The sequence below is a fragment of the Macaca nemestrina genome, chromosome 5 (assembly GCF_043159975.1).
Source record: "Macaca nemestrina isolate mMacNem1 chromosome 5, mMacNem.hap1, whole genome shotgun sequence".
NCBI lineage: Eukaryota > Metazoa > Chordata > Mammalia > Primates > Cercopithecidae > Macaca > Macaca nemestrina.
Genome location: NC_092129.1, coordinates 147,107,605 through 147,128,431, shown reverse-complemented (window position 1 = coordinate 147,128,431; position 20,827 = coordinate 147,107,605). Strand labels below are relative to the sequence as shown.

The following is a 20,827-nucleotide window of genomic DNA, read 5'->3' as shown; positions in this document are numbered from 1 at the left end:
TCTCCTGACCTCGTGATCCGCCCGTCTCGGCCTCCCAAAGTGCTGGGATTACAGGCTTGAGCCACCGCGCCCGGCCGACAATTTTTTAAATAAAAGAATGATAGAATGAAACAAGGATCAAAACTTAAATTACTAAATTAGAGACACTGAATTAGGAGGATTGAAAATTTTTTAATGTTTTAAATTTACTGACAAAATTGGTCCGGCAAAGCCAGATAACTATCATAAAAAATTAACTTACATAAAGTGTATTAAATTATCAGCAGGCACAGTGGCTCATGCCTGTGATCCTAACACTTTGGGAGGCCGAGGTGGGTGGATCACTTGAGGTTAGGAGTTCAAAACCAGCCTGGCCAATATGGCGAAACCCCGTCTCTACTAAAAATCCAAAAAAATATTAGCCGAATGTACTGGTGGGCACCTGTAATCCCAGCTACTCGGGAGGCTAAGGCACAAGAATCGCTTGAACCTTGGGAGGTGGAGGTTGCAGTGAGAAAAGATCATGCCACTGCACTCCAGCCTGGGCAACAAAGCGAGACTCCGTCTAAAAAAAGAAAAGAAAAGAAAAGAAAAACTCATATACTGCTATCTGTGTCATTAGCTGCAGAGTAGACAACAGGTATAAAAAATATTGAAACAGTCTAGGAATCTAAGAAAAAGGGGAAAAACTCAGTCACATATTTAAAAAATATAAACGCACACATACACACGAAAATATTTCATATATGGTAATACCAAAGTTTGTTAAATGGAGATAAAAGCAAGGTATTAATGAAATTAATAAGCCAGCTGCAGTGGTTCATGCCTGTAATCCCAGCACTTTCCCAGGCCAAAGTGAGACGATCCACTGAGCCCAGGAGTTTGAGACCAGCCTGGGCAAAATGGTAAAACCAAACTCTGTCTCCACAAAAAATAGAAAAGTTAGTTGGGCATGGTGGTGTGCACCTGTAGTCTCACCTACTTGGGTGGCTGAGGTGGAAGGATTGCTTGAGCCTGGGAGGCAGAGGATGCAGTGAGCTGAGATAGCATCACTGCACTCCAGCCTGGGTAACACAGTGCAACCCTGTCTCAAAAAATAAATAAATAAACAAACAAACAAAAACAGTTAGGTTAAAAGAAACTACAATCCAAAATGACAAATCTGGCCAAAATCTTAAAAAATGTATCATGAATTGGCCGGGCGCGGTGGCTCAAGCCTGTAATCCCAGCACTTTGGGAGGCTGAGACGGGCGGATCACGAGCTCAGGAGATCGAGACCATCCTGGTTAACACGGTGAAACCCTGTCTCTACTAAAAAATACAAAAAACTAGCCGGGCGAGGTGGCGGACGCCTGTAGTCCCAGCTACTGGGGAGGCTGAGGCAGGAGAATGGCGTAAACCCGGGAGGCGGAGCTTGCAGTGAGCTGAGATCCGGCCACTGCAGTCCAGCCTGGGTGATAGAGCGAGATTCCGTCTAAAAAAAAAAAAAAAAAATATATATATATATATATATATATAAATAAATGAATTAAAGAAAATCTAGTCATATTAAAAATGGAAACGTGAAATGAACATATTTTATAACGGAAAAGACAGCCTATAAAGCACCTACCATTATATTAAAGGTCCCCACTTTTAGGAGACACAAATAAAATAATAATAAAGGGAAGGAACAAGGTAGCCAAATCGTAACTATAAAATGAAAGTGAAAACGTCAATTATCCCTCTCTCTCTCTCAAGTTATCAGAATTGCAGGGTAAATACCTAAAGAAGTTAAATTACAAAAAACTTCATATTCTAAGAATGAAGTTAACAGCAAAATGTATTACTATGTAAATTGGTAGTACACCCATAAACATAGTTTAACAAATTTTTTTCAAACAGCAATAAAATAATTCAACATAAGAAAACATTTAGAAAAAAGAAACAGAAGTTCCAACACATTATATGAAGGGGCTAAGAGAAACCCACACACACAAGCTCAGCCCTCAAAAGAACCCTAAAATCTAATTTTGAAGCATTTATCTTTTTCTTTTTCTTTTTTTTTTTTTTTTGAGATGGAGTCTCGCCCTGTCGCCCAGGCTGGAGTGCAGCGGCGCGTTCTCGGCTCACTGCAAGCTCCGCCTCCCGGGTTCACGCCATTCTCCTGCCTCAGCCTCCAAGTAAGCTGGGACTACAGGCGCCGGCCATCATGCCCGGCTAATTTTTTGTATTTTTAGTAGAGGCCAGGTTTCACTGTGTTAGCCAGGATGGTCGCGATCTCCTGACCTCGTGATCCGCCGGCCTCAGCCTCCCAAAGTGCTGGGATTACAGGTGTGAGCCACCGCGCCCGGCCGCTATCTTCTCACTTAATAGAATAATTAGAAGATAAAATTTGTTGTAAAGGGCAATCATCCAAATACAAAACAAGTTACAGATCAGAAAAGGGTGAAAAAATCCCCTTTTACCTTCAGAAAAATGAAGACAAGAAAAAGAAACTAAACCATGAGAAACATAAATAAATAATCTGATACAAGGTATTGAGGACATGGAAAAAAGTTTTGTATAGGCATTTGTGAATTATACAATTCAACTTCACAGTGTTTAAAAATAATGAAGAAAAATCAATATTTCAGTAAAAAGCAATCTAGTCCAGAAGCTTGTTTTTTTCTTTTTTTTTTTTTTTTTTTTTTAGAAATAATGTGGCAGATTGCAGAGGTTTAGGACATCTTTATGTAACCCAGGCCAATTTTTACTTCTTTAATCATGGGAAAGAATACAGAACATGAAAAGTTTACCATTTGCAAAATGATTTTGATTATGCTTATGGCAACTAAAAAGTATCTGTGGCGGGGCACGGTGGCTCACGCCTGTAATCCCAGCACTTTGGGAGTCCAAGGTGGGTGCATCACGAGGTCAGGAGATCGAGACCATCTGACCAACATGGTGAAACCCCGTCTGTACTAAAAAAAAATACAAAAAATTAGCTGGCGTAGTGGCGGGCGTCTGTAGTCCTTGCTACTGGTGGGCTGAGGCAGGAGAATGGCATGAACCCGAGAGGCGGAGCTTGCAGTGAGCCGAGATCGTGCCACTACACTTCAGCCTGGGCAATATGCAAATGTTCAAAATGCAGAGAGGGCAAATGTATTTAAACATACGCTTCGAGGGAAGAAAAGGAAGTGACATGATAGTGAATTGGTGATTGGGAATTAATATATATGAGAAAAAATTACCAGCCCTGTAAAAAGGGAAGACGGTATTTATTGAGCAACTGGTATGACCAGACACTAAGCTTAGGGCTTTATATATACATTCTATCACATTACATCTAGGTAGAAAAACAATGTAGAAGAAAATGCTTGAATACATAACATACCATTATGTGTTGTGTGTGGCATATATTAAAATCTGAGAGACTGGCTGGGTGTAGTGGCTCCTGCCTGTAATCCCAGCACTTTGGGAGGCCAGGGCAGGCAGATCACTTGAGGCCAGGAGTTTGAGACCAGCCTGGGCAACAGAGTGAGACTCCATCTCTATAGAAAATTTGAAAATTAGCCAGGTGCAGTGGTGTGCACCTTTAGTCCCAACTACTTGGGAGTCTGAGGTGGGAAAAACGCTTGAGCCTGGGAAGGAACTTTGATTGTGCCACTGCACTCCAGCCTGGGCAACAGAACAAGACCCTGTCTCAAAAAAAAAAAAAAAAAAGAAAAAGGAACAAAAGTCCACTCTTGGCCGGGCGCGGTAGCTCAAGCCTGTAATCCCAGCACTTTGGAAGGCCGAGGCGGACGGATCACAAGGTCAGGAGATCGAGACCACAGTGAAACCCCGTCTCTACTAAAAATACAAAAAATTAGCCGGGCGCGGTGGCGGGCGCCTGTAGTCCCAGCTACTCAGGAGGCTGAGGCAGGAGAATGGCGGGAACCCGGGAGGCGGAGCTTGCAGTGAGCCGAGATCGGGCCACTGCACTCCAGCCTGGGCAACAGCGTGAGACTCTGTCTCAAAAAAAAAAAAAAAAAAAAAAAAAAAAAAAAAAAAAAAAAAAAGTCCACTCTTTTGAGAATACTATTTATGTTTATAATACTATTATATTTATAATTTACAACTCCAAAAATGAAAGCAAGAAACCCTCTTCTTTTCAAAGCAGATTTTTGAGTCTTGGTTTTAAGCATTAAGAATAGTGAGGCTCATCTGAGGAATACAATCATGGGCTTATTAATAAGGTTGAATTATTATCTTACAGTTTCTGGTAGTAAAATTATTTTTTGTCTTGGTGCTTAATAGTAGTAACAAAAAATTTATTTATTGTACTAGTATAATTCCCACCCAGATGGCTGAGAATCACACTGAGATGATAGTAAAAAACAGCCTTCGTCTAGCCCTGAAAGGGGCAGCCCTGCTCATTCATTAGCTGTGGATCTTGAGCATGTGTCTCTACTTCCTCTGAACCTCAATTTCCTCATCTGTAAAACAAGATGGCTGGACTAGAGGATAGTTCCCTTCCTTCTTCCCCTTCTCCCTCTCTTCAGTCCTTTCCACTTCATGGCTTGATGATTTAGGATCTAGACTGGGGTTTTGAGGACAGAGAAGAAACACTAGCAGAAACCCACTAAACTTTGAAGAAAAGAAGTAAGGATTATGTAAACAACTAGAATACGGAGAAACAGAGAAAGGCAAACACATTTACAAAAATAAATGAACAAATAAAGAAGCATAATGGCTCAATTTAGAAGATTATGAGCTATACTATCAACATTAGCTTGAATAGAAGTTTCAGTTATTTTGAAATCAAGAAAGGTAGAGATGCTGGAGATACAGACTTAGAAATTATCTGTAACACATAAGAGTTGACAAATAACCCAAGAATCTTTCCAAGTTCCCTCAGTACGTATGGAAGAGATGTCACACTTCTTGGCTTAATCATTCATAACTCTGCCCCGACGTATTCATCCACTATTTTCCCACAAGCTATCCCTCTGGCCAATTTGGCTTCATCATTTCAAACAAACCCTCCATTATTACTCAATGTTCTATCTGAAATGCATTCTCCCTTCTCTCAACTTATTAATAATAATTTATCAAGCCCTAACAATGTTTGCAGAACTATTCTAAGTGTTTTACATGTATTAACTCATTTAATTCTCTCAACAATCCTAGGAGTGAGATCATATCACTTGCTTAAGATGACACAGTAGCAGAACTAGGATTCAAACACAAGCAGTCTGGCTCCAAGGAGACTGTCAACTTGCTAATTAGTCCTTCAAAGCTGAGATCAAGCTCTGTCACCTTCCTAAAGTTCTCATTTGCTAAGCAATTACTCCTGCCTCTTGAACCCTTAAGTAAACCACTCCTTTGCCACTTACCATTGGATCTAGGTTGTTAATTATCTTTTGCATGTATGTTCTGTCTTTTCTGAGAGCAGGATCATGTCCTGTTCATTTTTTTTTTTTGAGACGGAGTCTCGCGCTGTCACCCAGGCTGGAGTGCAGTGGCCAGATCTCAGCTCACTGCAAGCTCCGCCTCCCGGGTTCACGCCATTCTCCTGCCTCCACCTCCCGAGTAGCTGGGACTACAGGCGTCCGCCAACTCGGCTGGCTAGTTTTTTGTATTTTTTTAGTAGAGACGGGGTTTCACCGTGTTAACCAGGATGGTCTCGATCTCCTGACCTCGTGATCCGCCCGTCTCGGCCTCCCAAAGTGCTGGGATTACAGGCTTGAGCCACCGCGCCCGGCCTCATTTTGTTAACCCTACTTAGAACCTACCAGAACTTAATCAATATCTGCAACAGAGCAGTACTTATTAATGAAACTACAATAGTATTTAATATTTACTGAAGACATACTAGGAGCTGAGCTAAGCGCTTTACACGTATTGTCTCATTTAATCCTCACAACAACCTTGAGATAAGTGCTCATTTTGTCTCTCTCGCATGTTATAGATGAGGAAACTGAGACTTGGAGAAAATAAGTATTTTATCCCATATCACAAAGTCGTAGTGATAAGATTCACTGAAGTCTTATAGGAGTCTATACCATACTATAGGCTGGGCGCGGTGGCTCACGCCTGTAATCCCAGCACTTTGGGAGGCCGAGGCAGGCGGATCACAAAGTCAGGAGTTTGAGACCAGCCTGACCAACATGGTGAAACCCCGTCTCTACTAAAAATACAAAAATTAGCCGGGCATGGTGGCACGTGCCTATAATCCCAGCTACTCAGGAGGCTGAGGCAAAAGAACTGCTTGAACCTGGGAGGCAGAGGTTGCACTAAGCCAAGATCACACCACTGCACTCCAGCCTGCGTGACAGAGAAACACTCCATCTCAAAAAAAAAAAAAAGAGTCTATACCATACTCTTAATCCCCAGCCTACCACATAACACCTCGAGGGAAGAAAGCATCAATCCTAACAATTCAATTCAACTTGCACTTAGCAGCAGCAATACTTTAGCATTACTGAATGCTGTGGATTTAGAATTAGAAGTTCAGCTCTGCCTTCAAGAAACTCACAGTCCATTATGACTTCAGGATCAAACTTTTATCATTACAAAAGTCATCATCATCAAAACTTAGGACTTTAACTTATATTTTAGGGGCAAAATCAAAACAATCCTTGGAATTCTCTTTTACACCATTCCTTCTACCCTCAGGCTTGCCCACCCCCTCTAACCCTAGGACTCATCTCTCCAAATGCTGTGTAACACAGTAGAAGGGTCCTATTAATCCTAACAACTATTGGGACACCTGAATTTAAATCAGTAATAGCTTAGACTCAAGGATCTATCTGATAAATTCCAGTCATAATGAAATATGAGTAATAAAGGATAGCTGGAAAAAAGCAGCAGCAAGAAGAGAAAAGAGGGATTTGACATCATACTGTAAAGCAAATAGAAAAAGAAAAGGCAAGAAAAGCAGGAAAGTGGATACCAATATTAATAGAAGGTGAAAGTAAGGGTCCAGGATAAATTCAGTGGAGAAATATAGATAAATCTAAATCCACTTTACAAATGCTGACTCCTTTAATTATTTCTTTTCCTAACTGCTAATGGAAACAAAAAAATATGTATGTGAAACAGCCCCTGAAAAATCATTAACTAGGAACATATTATAAATTAGGAGTTTTTTTTCCTGAGAAACCACTCGTCTTAGAATTTCAGAACTGCAGAGGGTCCTTAAGACACTACCTAAAATCCAACCCGCTCATTTTATAAATAAAGGCTCGGAATGGTTACGTAATTTTAACACGCCCAAGATCATACAGCAATTTAGTGGCAACAGTCCTGAATCTCATTCCAGTGTCTATTCCTACCATACCAGGCTTCCTAGGGATGGTTTATTTTTCTCCTTTTTCTACCCTTAATAATCATTAAATTAATTTCTGCATAAGCATTTCCAAATCCCTATATTATCTGTAGTTCCGCCAGAAGAAAATAATCAGATACTCTGAATTATCCAGGGTAATATAGTATTTCATTCTCTTATCCCCAAAGTCAGTAATTACTTAAAAACTGGGTCTTGGTTCGTACCAGGAGGAAATTTTAACATTTCCCCAAAGGGCAGAAATAAGAAAGAAATCTCCATAAACTGACCAAAAACAAGTCAAAACTACTGACCATCTGGAAAGGAATCAGGCCCAAGACCCCTGGAAGCTAGACAACTGCTAGTGGGAAGAACAAAGGAGATCACTTAAAATCTCATTTCTATTTTATCTCCTCCCAACTAAGCTCAAGCTCCTCTCTTTCTGACAAACCAATTCCAGAAGCCTGCAAAGAGAAGGCAGAGTAATGAAATAGAGTGTCATGTCATTTTCAGCAAAGGTGGATTTTTCTTTTTTTTTTTTAAGACGGAGTCTCACTCTGTAGCCCAGGCTGGAGTGCAATGGTGCAATCTCAGTTCACTACTAGCTCTGCCTCCCGGGTTCACACCATTCTTCTGCCTCAACCTCCCAAGTAGCTGGGACTATAGGTGCCTGCCAACACGGCCAGCTAATTTTTTTGTATTTTTAGTAGAGACAGGGTTTCACCGTGTTAGCCAGGATGGTCTCGATCTCCTGACCTCGTGATCCGCCCGCCTCAGCCTCCCAAAGTGCTGGGATTACAGGTGTTAGCCACCGCACCCAGCCCAGAAAAGGTGGATTTTTAAAGGGCACTATCTTGGTCAGGAAATATGAGACATGGGATAAGAAGAGAGTCTTCAAGTAAAACCAAAGACCTGTACTTTCTCCCATAAAAACATTAGAAAGTCCTGAAAATGTGTTATATATACTCAGTTCAGCATTTCCCCTACTACAAAGCACTTGCAGATATTCTGGGCTGGGAGGAAGTCATCCTGGGCCGCAATCTGTGGTCTAAGAAAGTCTGCTGCTCAAACTCCTTGAAAAATCATGGGCATTGCCAGTCACCACTATTCACCAGGTTATTTGAGCTGAGTGATTTGGCAATCTTCCATATCACCTTGGTTTAAATATAATTATTACCTAGTCCTTAAAAATGATGTGTCTGCCTAAAGGCTGACTGAAGCATTTTTTTTTTTTTTGTAATTTGATTTTTTAAAACAGAGGCTCTCTCTGTCATCCAGACTGGAGTGCAGTGGCGCGATCACGGCTCATTGCAGCCTCAACCTCCTGGGTTCAAGTGACCCTCCCACGTCAACCTCTCGAGTAGCTGGGACTACAGGCATGTGCCCCCACACTGAGGCCTTCTCTGGAAGGGAAGAAAACGTCCTATTTTACATCGGGGGCATATCTTAATTTTGATATGTATGAAGTTCATTATAGATTCAGGATAACATCCTGCTTTAACCAAATTAGGACAAGTGTAGTGAAAATCAAGAGGACAAAAAGATAAAGAGACATAAGTTAGAAACAAAAGAATTTAGTGACTCACTGAGTTTAAGAAGGAAAAGTCAAAATGACCAATAAGAATAATGGAGTCATTAACAGCTAAAGAGGGAAGTCGGGAAGATAAGTGTTTTGGCTAGAGGGAGTGGGGAGGGGTCATGTTGGCATACAGGTGCTACAGAGATGGTATTTAAATGCATTTCATTTCAAGACATAGGTGAATATTTAGACCTCAAGGTTAGACAGTGATGTAGGTTTGGGGCCTAAAAAAGGGGTGGCAGTTAAAGCACTACAATGATTAAGGTTTTAGAGAAAGAAAAGGCAACAGAAGAACATTTAGACAATTGCATTCCTAAGATATTACACTAACCTAACTTTCCAGATAAACAGTACCTTATTCTACAGATACAAGTACTTAAACTGATTTATTCTAATGAAAAGCATAAAAATTAATCTTTCTTTATCTTTTCCGGGCTATGAATTGACAAAAAGAAGCTAAAGACAAAAACAGTTTCATAATTACCATTTGTCCAAAGTCAATCTCTGAGCTAAAACACAATGTTTTTTACGTTTCTCTACTTATAACAAAATTTTGGGCAAAAACTCAGAAAAAATGGGTACACCAATACTACCACTGTTTTATGATCTCTGTGAGAATTTAACAGTTTAAAATAGCACATGACTGGACACAGTGGCTCACGCTTGTAATCCCAACACTCTGGGAGGCCAAGACAAGAGGACAGCTTGAGCCCAGGATTTTAAGACCAGCCTGGGCAATACAGTGAGACTCTGGCTCTACAAAAAAACTTCAAAATTAGCCGGTCATGGTGATGCATGCCTGCAGTCTCAGCTACTGCGGAGGCTGAGGTGAGAGGACTGTTTGTGCTTAGGAGGTCAAGGCTGCAGCGTGCTATGATTTTACCACTGCACTTCAACCTGAGCAACAAGTAGGACCCTGTTTCAAAAAAATATATAAAATAGGCTGAGCGCGGTGGCTCAAGCCTGTAATCCCAGTACTTTGGGAGGCTAAGACGGGCGGATCACGAGGTCAAGAGATCAAGACTATCCTGGTTAACACGGTGAAACCCCGTCTCTACTAAAAAAAAAATACAAAAAACTAGCCGGGCGAGGTGGCGGGCTCCTGTAGTCCCAGCTACTCGGGAGGCTGAGGCAGGAGAATGGCGTAAACCTGGGAGGCGGAGCTTGCAGTGAGCTGAGATTCGGCCACTGCACTCCAGCCTGGGCAACAGAGTGAGACTCCGTCTCAGAAAAAAAAAAAAAAAAAAAAAAAAAAATATATATATATATATACACACACACACACACACACACATATATAAAATAAAAATAACCAAAATGTCAGTAATTAATGAATCTGGGGAATGGGTACATGGAGGTTCATTAAAGAATCTGGAGTGGGGTATATGGAACTTCATTAGACAATTCTCTACAGTTCTGTGTATGTGTGCAACTTTCATAATAAAAAGTCTAACAAGGTCTACTTACAGATACTTTTTAAATCCTATCTTCAGGTAAGGCTGACCATTCTAAACAAAATTCTGGCAGATACTTTTCAAATGTTTTCTTCATTCTTGATAGATCAATTAAACACCATAATGAAATGGACCATAAAAGGGGAAAAGGCCTAGTCTGTCATTTCAGAGAAACATGAACATGTTTATTACATGGAAGAAGTTAGTCCTTTTATCCATGTTGACTGATATCAGACATGTCAATCTTCAAAGAATTATGTTTTTGTTGAAAAATATATAGGTTAAATGAGTAAAGAAAACGTGGTATACATACACAATGGAATACTACTCAGCCATAAAAAGGAATGAAATCATGTCTTTTACAACAGTGTTGATACAGCTGGAGGCCATTATTCTAAGTGAACTAACTCAGGAATGGAAAACCAAACACTGTATGTTCTCACCTATATGAGTGAGGAGATACACTATGAGTACAACTGGCATACAGAGTGATATAATGGACTCTGGAAACTCAGAAGAGGGCAGGGGAAAGGGATAAAAAACTACATATTGGGTAAAATGTGTATTACTCAGGTAACAGATGCACTAAAATCTCAGAATTCACCATGATATAATTCATCCATGTAACCAAAAACCACTTGTACTCCAAAAGCTATTGAAATAAAAAATATATTAAATTTAAAAACTTATAAATAAAAATATATAGGGCATATAACTTTATTATTTTCATGAGTAAAGGCAAAATAAATGTTTATCTTGAATATCAATGATCAATTTGTTGAAGCATCTGGTTAGCCCACCAGTTACTTCAAACATCTTCTACTCTACTATATAACCAAATAAACAACTTTCTGATGTAGATGGAAAAAAAAAAAAAAGATTAAAAAAACTGAAACAGGCCAGGCATAGTGGCTCATACCTGCAGTCCTAACACTTTGGGAGGCCAAGGCGGGAGGATCACTTGAGACCAGGAGTTCAAGACCAGCCTGAGCAACCAGCAAAACTCCGTCTCTACAATTTTTCTTTAACTAGCCAGACATGGTGGTGCATACCTATAGTACCAGCCACTCAGGAGGCTGAGGCAGGAGAATCATTTGAGCCCAGGAGTTCCAGACTGCAGTAAGCTATGATCACACTACTGTACTCCAGACTGGGCAACAGAATTAGACCCTGTTTCAAAAGAGAAAAAAAAAAAAAAAAAAAAGAACCAATATCCATTAATTATGCCTAATACTAAATTGTAATGAACACATACTAAAAATTATATAAAATAATAAGCAGAATGGGAAAGTTGAATTTTTTAGTCATTATTGGTTAAGCTATGATTTAAGTTGATTTAATCTAAATCAAATCATACTATTGAGGCTGTAGGAACATTAAAACTAGTAGACAGTGACAGATTCACCACTTAGATTTACCACTTACCAATGATCAAGAATAGTTTACGAACACCAATGTCTTTCCTGCCTATGAAAAATAGCACCACCCAAAAACAACTACCAGATATGTATGCCTCCTCTTCTTTGGTTAAGTTCTAGGATAGTAAAAACTGTTCATGTCTGTGCAACAGCCAGCACACTGTAGGTACAACTCTTTTAACAGAAACAGTCACAACTTCCAATTCCCAGAAAGCTATTGCTGGGTTTGTCGCATTCCCTAGGTGACGTGTGTAGGATAACAAAATAAAGCAGGTTTTCCTTGCAGGCAGTTCTACCTTGAATCATTTCGAGGATCCTGTTTCTTCTAACAGAAACATGTCATGAGTCTTTAGTGAAAAGCAGTATACATTTACATGAAGACAAAAGATAGTCAACGATTCTTTTTCTCATCATTATTAAACCACTGGTTAATTCCTAAGTGAGGTATTTCATGTTTTTTAGATAACAAGATCATCCTCATTTTCAACAAATTTTTTTAGCTTTCTTTCCTTTATTAAAGTAAAATTTATGTACTATAAAATCTTGTTTGAATCAGTATGTTTGAGTAAATGTATATAACAATTGACAAAACTGGATAAAGGTATATGGAAGTTCTTTATACCAGTCTTGCAACTTTTCTGTAAGTTAAAAATTATATGAAAACAAAGTTACCAAAAAAGTATATAATTGAATTACCATCACCCAAGTCAAGCTACAGAATATTTCCATCATGCCAGAAAGTTTCCTTGTGCTCCTTTCCAGTCAACCACAACCCCTACCCAGAGGCAACCACTGTCCTGATTTCTATCACCATACCTTAGTTTTGCCTGTTCTTGTATTTTTCATAAATGGCATCATAAACACTTACACATACTCATCTGTGCCGAGGTTCTTTTTGCTATGAACAGTATTTCTGAGATTCATCTATGTTGCTATGTGAATCACTAGTTTATTCCTACTGTGAAAAAAGCTGCTATGACCCAGTCTTTTTGTGGACATACACTTATTCCTCTTGGTACAATAAGATTTCACTGAAAAAAAGTTTTGCATATAAATATGCCTAGGAAATGAGGCAGTATAGATACTGCTACATACACATAAAACATACAGCAACTATATATACTGTTATATATAATATAAAAAAGATATTTGATATTTATACATATGTGTAACATATGTGTAATACACACATACACATAAGCTTGAATAATTCTGATCATGCCACTGCACTCCAGTCTGGGCGACAGAGTGAGACTCCGTCTCAAAAAAAAGAATTTATAAAGTTCATAGTGAAAGTAAATCTAAGATGGGAAAGATGAGCATCTCAATTTTTCTAAGTTTATGTTTTAACCTAACAATAATTCCAAAGAGAAACAAGTATCTCTCCCTGTAAATTGCCATGTTACGTTTCAGTGAAACACCTTTTCTCTTGTAGCAAACATCTCCTCCAAGCTAGAATTTCAACACAGTGTTACCATCCACTAGGTAATAATTTTTGGGCCGGGCGCGGTGGCTCAAGCCTGTAATCCCAGCACTTTGGGAGGCCGAGACGGGCGGATCATGAGGTCAGGAGATCGAGACCATCCTGGCTAACACGGTGAAACCCCGTCTCTACTAAAAAATACAAAAAACTAGCCGGGCGAGGTGGCGGGCGCCTGTAGTCCCAGCTACTCGGGAGGCTGAGGCTGGAGAATGGCGTGAACCCGGGAGGCGGAGCTTGCAGTGAGCTGAGATCCGGCCACTGCACTCCAGCCTGGGTGACAGAGTGAGACTCCGTCTCAAAAAAAAATAAAAAATAAAATAAAAAAATAATAATAATAATAATAATTTTTATGCTAACCAACAAAACCCAAAATATGTGTTCAGATTACAAGACTGTTTTTATTGTCTTGCTTTTTTAAAAAAGTTAAACATGGAAAAACTTAATTGGTTAATATCTAACATGGGTAAAGAACATTCCATGCTCATTCAGAATATATTCTGATGCAGACTCAATCTCTAGGATGTCTTCTCCATTCCAAAAAGTAACCTATCGCAGCACTATGTCCGTGCCTGGGACATCTTGACTTTCAAATTCACTGTGCAATTTTCAGCTAACAATGGAGGAAGTTCTTTAGTTTTCAGAGATAGGAACACTGAGAAACAAGTACAAATCTAACTTTTGAAAAGATCAATCTGAAATTTGCAACCCTGCTTTTGACAATGAAAGGACCATTTTCTGGGGACCACTCATTTATAACATCTTTAAATTGCCAAGATTAAAACAGAGTATGCTACAAATGATTCTAGAAATTTACCACTGCCCATTTAGGATTTGCAACTACAAAAGGGAAAAAACAACCCTCTTCCAGTCTGATTTTTCTTCATCTCTTATTCTTCTTTCCCAAAAATGAACAATTTCAAAAAGATACAATTCAAACGTACATTTTTAAGCCAGGCATGGTGGCTTGAGCCTGGGATCCCAGCACTTTGGGAGGCTGAGAAAAGAGGATCGCTTGAGCCCAGGAGTTTGTGTTAAGGCTGCAATTAGCCACCACACTTCAGCCTGGGTGACAGAGCAAGACACAATCTCTTCTTAAAAAAAAAAAAAAAAAAAAGAAAAGCTATATGTGTGTGCGTGTGTGTATATATATACACACACATATATCCCAATTTCTTTAAAAAAAGTTTAAAAACATACATAACCCAATCTCTTTACAAGTATGTATGTGTATATATATCTCTCTCCCAATCTTCCTTAAAAAAAGTATAAAAATACATATCCCAAGCTCTTTCTTTTAAAAAAAAAAAAAAAGGTGTGTGTGTGTGTGTGTGTATATATATATATATGTGTATATATATATATCTACCTCCCCAAAGTGCTGGGATCAGACACAAGCTACCACACCTAGAGAACTTTGTATTTTTTGTAGAAATGGGGTCTTACTATGTTGCCCAGGCTGGTCTTCAACTCCTGGGTTCAAGCAACCCTCCCGCTTTGCCTGCCCAAAGTGTTGAGGTGCTGAGATTACAGGTGTGAGACATCATGCCTGGTATATATACATATATATAACTTTTTTTTTAAATTGAGATGGAGTCTCACTGTGTTGCCCAAGCTGGAGTGTAGAGGTGCAATCTCAGCTCATTCCAACCTCCACCTCCCAGGTTCAAGTAATTCACCTGCCTCAGCCTCTTGAGTAGCTGGGACTAAGGGCATGCACTGCCATGAGTGGCAATTTTTTTTTTTTTTTTAGTAGAGATGGGGTTTTGCCATGTTGGCCAGGCTGGCCTCCAACTCCTGACCTCCTGGCCTGGCCTACATTTTTAATCTTAAAAAACATTATTAGAATTTCGCCATTCCTAGGCTGGGTGTGGTGGGTCACACCTGTAATCCCAGCACTTTGGGAGGTCAAGGCGGGCAGATCACCTGAGATCAGGAGTTCAAGACCAGCCTGGCCCTGGCCAACATGGCAAAACCTCATCTCTACCAAAAATACAAAAAGTAGCTGGGCGTGGTGGCACGCACCTGTAATCCCCGCTACTCAGGAGGCTGAGGCAGGAAGAATCACTTGAACTGACGGAGGTTGCAGTGAGCTGAGACTGTGCCGCTGCATGCCAGCCTGAGCAACAGAGCAAGACCCTGTCTCAAAAAATAATAATAATAAAATAAAGAATTTGGACATTTCTTAGCTTTCACAGATGTGTGACTGTTTACTTAACCCATTATTTCACTTTGAAAATACATCATTTTCATTTTTCCAGTAATTGTACTTTTTTTTTTTTTTTAAAGGCAGAATCTCATTCTGTTGCCCAGGCTGGAGTACAATGGCTTAATCACGGCTCACTGCAGCCTCAACCTCCCAGGCTCAAGTGATGCTCCCATCTCACCCTCCCAAATAGCTGGGACTTCAGGTGCACTCCACCACACCTGGCTAATTTTTGTATTTTTGTAGAGAGGGGGTTTCACCACATTTCCCAGGCTGGTCTTGAGCTCCTAGGCTCAAGCAATCCACCTGCCTTGCTTGTCCTCCCAAAGTGCTGGCATTACAGGCGTGAGTCACTGCACTTCGCCACCTAGAAATTTTCTAAGAAGAAAAACAGCCTTGATTAAGCCTTGATTTTGATCACAAAAATGACAGCAACTCCAAACAACTACAATCACAATTTTCAGTACCTTTTGCCTGATTGCTTTAGAGAACTAAAATAAAATTTTATTCTTATTTTTTAAATGTTTTGATTCCAGACCAAGGGTAAAAAACAAATACAACAAATATATAGACCCCACACTCCCTCTGGTGGACCTTCACTCTCATTAACCAAATGTTTTCCAAAAGGCCATAAGTAGGCCTAGCACTGTGGCTCACACCTATAATCCCAGCACTTTGGGAGGCCAAGGCAAGATCACTTGAGCTCAGGAGTTGGACACCAGCCTGTGCAACATAGTGAGACCTTGTCTCTACTAAAAATGGTTTTAAAGATTAGCCGGGCGTGGTGGTGTGTGCCTGTAACCCCAGCTACTTGAGAGGCTGAGGTGGGAAGATCACTTGAGACCGGGAGGTTGGGCAGGAGGATCTTCTGAGCCTGGGAAGTCTGCAGTGAGCCATGATCACACCACAGCACTCCAGCCTGGGCAATAAGCAAGACCCCAACTCAAAAAAAAAAAAAAAAAAAAAAAAACGACTAGAAGTAAATACTAAATTAAGCATAAAATGTAGGTTCTCAAACTGCTATAAGAAGTACAAATTATTTTGAGTAGTGGAATTTTAGTGTTCTAAATATTGTTAAAATATCCTTATTAATCTGTTAGTAACCTGCTAGTACATATGGCCGTACTGTAAATTATTTTAACCAGTCTCATTTGGCAGTACTGTCTTTTACATAGTAAATAAACATCTCATTTGCAAATTAAATCACACTTAAGTGGTTATTGTTTTAAATCAATAGTTCTGTGACATACATACCACCATCCACCCAGTCGCTACTGAATGTAGATTTAATTTTCTTTATCCTTTTGGGGATATGATGTCAGAATTTTAAAATGCACTAAAATGTACTGCAGAAAAATTTAGAAATAGAGGCCGGGCGCGGTGGCTCAAGCCTGTAATCCCAGCACTTTGGGAGGCCGAGACGGGCGGATCATGAGGTCAGGAGATCGAGACCATCCTGGCTAACACCGTGAAACCCCATCTCTACTAAAAATACAAAAAACTAGCCGGGCGAGGTGGCGGGCGCCTGTAGTCCCAGCTACTCGGGAGGCTGAGGCAGGAGAATGGCGTAAACCCGGGAGGCGGAGCTTGCAGTGAGCTGAGATCCGGCCACTGCACTCCAGCCTGGGCGCAAAGCGAGACTCCGTCTCAAAAAAAAAAAAAAAAAAAAAAAAAAAAAGAAAAATTTAGAAATATAAAATACTGAAAAAACAAAATCTATTAATCAGCTAGGTTGTAAAGTTCAAATAGTTTCATTATCATAAAATGCAGATATTTAATTGTTAAACATGAATTACAAAATTTAGTCTGTCAAATATGTATAATATAGATTATTCTTTAGGAATTATGAAAACTTATTTTAATTAACGGTCTTTAGAGGAATTCTTCATGCCAGGTACAGCAAGCATATTACCGTTAAATAAAGCAATACTAGGCAAGGCACAGTGGCTCACGCCTGTAATACCAGAACTTTGGGAGGCCAAGGCGAGTCGATCACCTAAGGTCAGGAGTTCAAGACCAGCCTGGCCAACATGGCAAAACCCCGTCTCTACTAAAAGTACAAAAATTAGCTGGACGTGGTGGCAGGGGCCTGTAGTGCCAGCTACTCAGGAGGCTGAGGCAGGAAAATCACTTGAACCCAGGAGGCAGAGGTTGCAATGAGCCAAGACTGCACCCCTGCACTCCAACCTGGACAACAAGAGCGAAACTCCATCTCAAAAAAAAAAAGGGAATACTAATGTGTATAATAGTGCCATTTGATCTATCCTCAAAGTTAGCTGTTTTAATATTAAGTCCCTGTTTTCTGTAGCTTTATTTACTTAAAAATACTTACTATCACCTCCAAACACAAAAGGAGTTAAACCTGAGGGTAAATGGCTTTAAAAACATTCCCAATGTTTATTGTGTGGATTTGAGAATTCAACTTATGCTTAATTTTGAAACTGAAATTGTGGTTGATAATTTTATGATATCATCTATTACAAGTTAAAGTAGACAACAGTCAGTAATTAAAATATCTAAAAACTGAATTTTAAAATGGGCTTTTAATTAAACTTAAAGTTAATAAAACTTTAACTTTTACAGTTAAAAATACTAAAATGTACTTATATGTAAATAAATATGAAATACAACTTTATTGTATGTGGTATATATACATACATCATCATAGAATAAGGATAAACAACTAATTATGAATAGTATTTAAATATTCAAGTACACTAAAGAGCAATTATATAAATGATAAAAAATAATGGAAGCTACAGTCTTATCCAGCTCCTTACAACTATTTACACAGAATAAGCCTTCCGTACGTGAGGATGAATCATTGTTCAACCTATCTATCCACACTAAGCATCAAAAAGCCAACTTAGCTTTTAACAGTAGTAACTTCTTCTACAGGTATACAAACAGGATGTTCTTTCTTCTCCGGACTAATTCAACCTAAGCAGAGAAGCCTTTAGGAAACTAAACTGAACCCAAAATATGCATTATTTTCCAAGAATAAACAGAAAACTAAAGATTTAATTAGTTGCCTAATGCAATATTTTAAGTTTTTCATGTTGAACTGATTAAAATTATGTTTTAAAAAAGAAATTCACCCAAAATTCCCATAACTAAAAGAATTAAAGATTCAGAAACATACAAAGACCTCATAGCTTGTTTTGGAGAAATAAAACAATAAAGACCATTTTTTTTTTAAATCTAAAATAGTCACAATTAATGATTAAAGAGTTGATGGTTCAGTGGCAACTCTTATCAGTCATCAGCTAACTTTAATTACCTAGGCAAATAAGTAAAATGACCATTCAATGAATAATAAGCTAGCTTAATTAAATCAAGATTAGCAACTTTGTTCTTAACTTAATCTGAAGTATAAATCATACCTAATACAGATTATCAACCAAGACACATTAGGAGAAAAAAACTTGGTAACTAAATCAAGTGTTTCTCACAAATGATGAGTATTAATAACCCTCGTTTTAAAAATGTTATTTGTATGGAATCTCTAAATTGGTCAGGGCCATAATTGCAGATTGTCAGGCAGAGGTCAGTTGGGGGAGAGATAAATAGAAAATGGTGAAGTGAAAGTATGACAATAAAAATTTCCCACCAGAATAAGAATTTTTTCAAGTCGATTCTTGGCTCTTGATTCAAACACCAAGAGAAGCAGCTCCCTTTAGAGAATTACTTTTTAATTCTTTAAAGTAAAAACCCTTATAGGGGAGGTGGATAAAATCCCAGACTATTAAAAATACTTAACCAAAACATGCTTTAACTTTTCCCTTGTCCACAATCTAACAAAATGGGAAGACAATGAAAATAAACACTCCTGTCTACCCTCAGAGAGGCAAAGAAAGCTCCCATTCAGTAGTAAGCCTTATTCCACTGGAAAACATACTCCTGAAAAGTAAATCCAAAACCACGAGCTCAAACTGCTTCATGCAGAATTTACTGAACGGCGGCCAAACGCTGAACACACTGTCCTGAACCACACTGAAGGGTATCTAGAGTTCTGCATCTCCGCTTACAACTTGAACCTTACTACGCTTTCGCCACCACTGCAGAACCCGATTTTAGTGACTACGATGTTCCTGCCGGTTCGCTGATCGAAGAAAGCCACTCTGCACCCTGACGCTCGAAGTGTCTTTTTGGTAATACCGATTTTTGACTCTCATACTGTGACCTGTACACCTTTTTGGACGCTCAATAAGGCGGAAGGCGTTTTCACGTCCCAGAACTGAAGAGCATAAGGAGCTCTGGCACAGCGTTCAGCCGCTTCGGTATGGCCTGGGAGTGACGCGGATCACCTGTTAGACGGCGCTGCGCGGACTCCTCCACAAGCGGCCGACGGCGGCGATGCGGTTCCCCAACGCTTGTCCCGAGGCGGCAGGTGAAGGCGGGGACCGCCCGTCCACACCCGGAGTGCGGCCACCCCGCCACCCTCCCCTCCACGGCCCCGTCAGGTGGGCGAATCCGCCCCGCGCCCGCGGCGTCCCGGCGCTCGGCTCGCCCTGGGGTACGGTCGTCCAGGCGCCCGGACCCGAAAGCGAAGTTTGGCTCCCGCCTGCAGCGGTGCCGACTTAGGGTCCCGCCGCCTGTCCGGGACGAACCGGCGGCCAGAGACCGGAGGCGGCGCGGGACCTGTCATCCCGGGCGGGAAACAAAAGCCCAGTGAGGACGGGCGGGCGCGACCCGCCTCGCCTCTGCCGGGAGAGGCCGGCGGGGGCGGGGGCGGGGAGCGGCGCCCGTGGCCACTCGGCTCTGCGCCTCCCGCGGGGAGCACCGGCCCCGCAGCCCCGGGGCGCGGCGAGGGGCGCCGCAGTGGGGCTGAGGCCTCCCGCGCGCTCCCCTCGAGGCTTCCGGACCCCGCTCCCCCGCAACACGCGGCTCCTGGACTGCGAAGCCGCGTGGGGGTGGGAGCTGAGGCAGCGAGTGCGGCCGCGGCGGGACCTGAAAGGAGGGCGTTCGGCTCCCGGGGCGCCGCGGCCGGCCGCCCCATCTCCGCGGCCATGGCGCCTGTACCTGTCGCCGCGGGGGCTCGCCGACTCCGTCACTCTCCGCCTCGCCCGCGCTCCGCTACGCCCAGCAGGCCGCCCGCGCGCCGGACACCGCCGCCCGAGACTGGCAGCGCCCGCGAGCCGGCTCGAATCCCCGGGGCAGCGCCCGGCGCCGTCCCGCCCCCGCCGGCCGCAGGACCCGCCTTCCATAGGGCCCCGGGGCTGTCAGTCCGCCCCCAAAAGCCGCGCGGGCTGTCGATCCGCCTGTCCGGATTGGTGGCCGCTCGCCGTCCATGCAAATGAGGCCCCGCCCCCATTCATTGGCTTCTCCGCCTCTCCACGCCAGCCCACGTGTCTGGCCCTTGCCCTTTGTGGGGGCCATAGAGAAGGGATGGTGGAAACTGACACCCCCTCACAACATCTCTTACCTCCCGAGAAATTAAT

General features: G+C 41.3%; 1 protein-coding gene across 1 annotated transcript in view; it reads right to left on the bottom strand.

Annotated features, from left to right (window-relative positions):
• The window catches only part of LOC105474504 (FKBP prolyl isomerase 5), a 124,016-nt gene extending 103,495 nt beyond the window's left edge, over positions 1-20,521 (bottom strand). The window contains exon 1 of the mRNA XM_011729220.2: positions 20,409-20,521. The gene's annotated coding sequence lies outside the window, so the exon portion shown is untranslated. The remainder of the gene's footprint in view (positions 1-20,408) is intronic.
• Between the last annotated feature and the right edge of the window lie 306 nt (positions 20,522-20,827).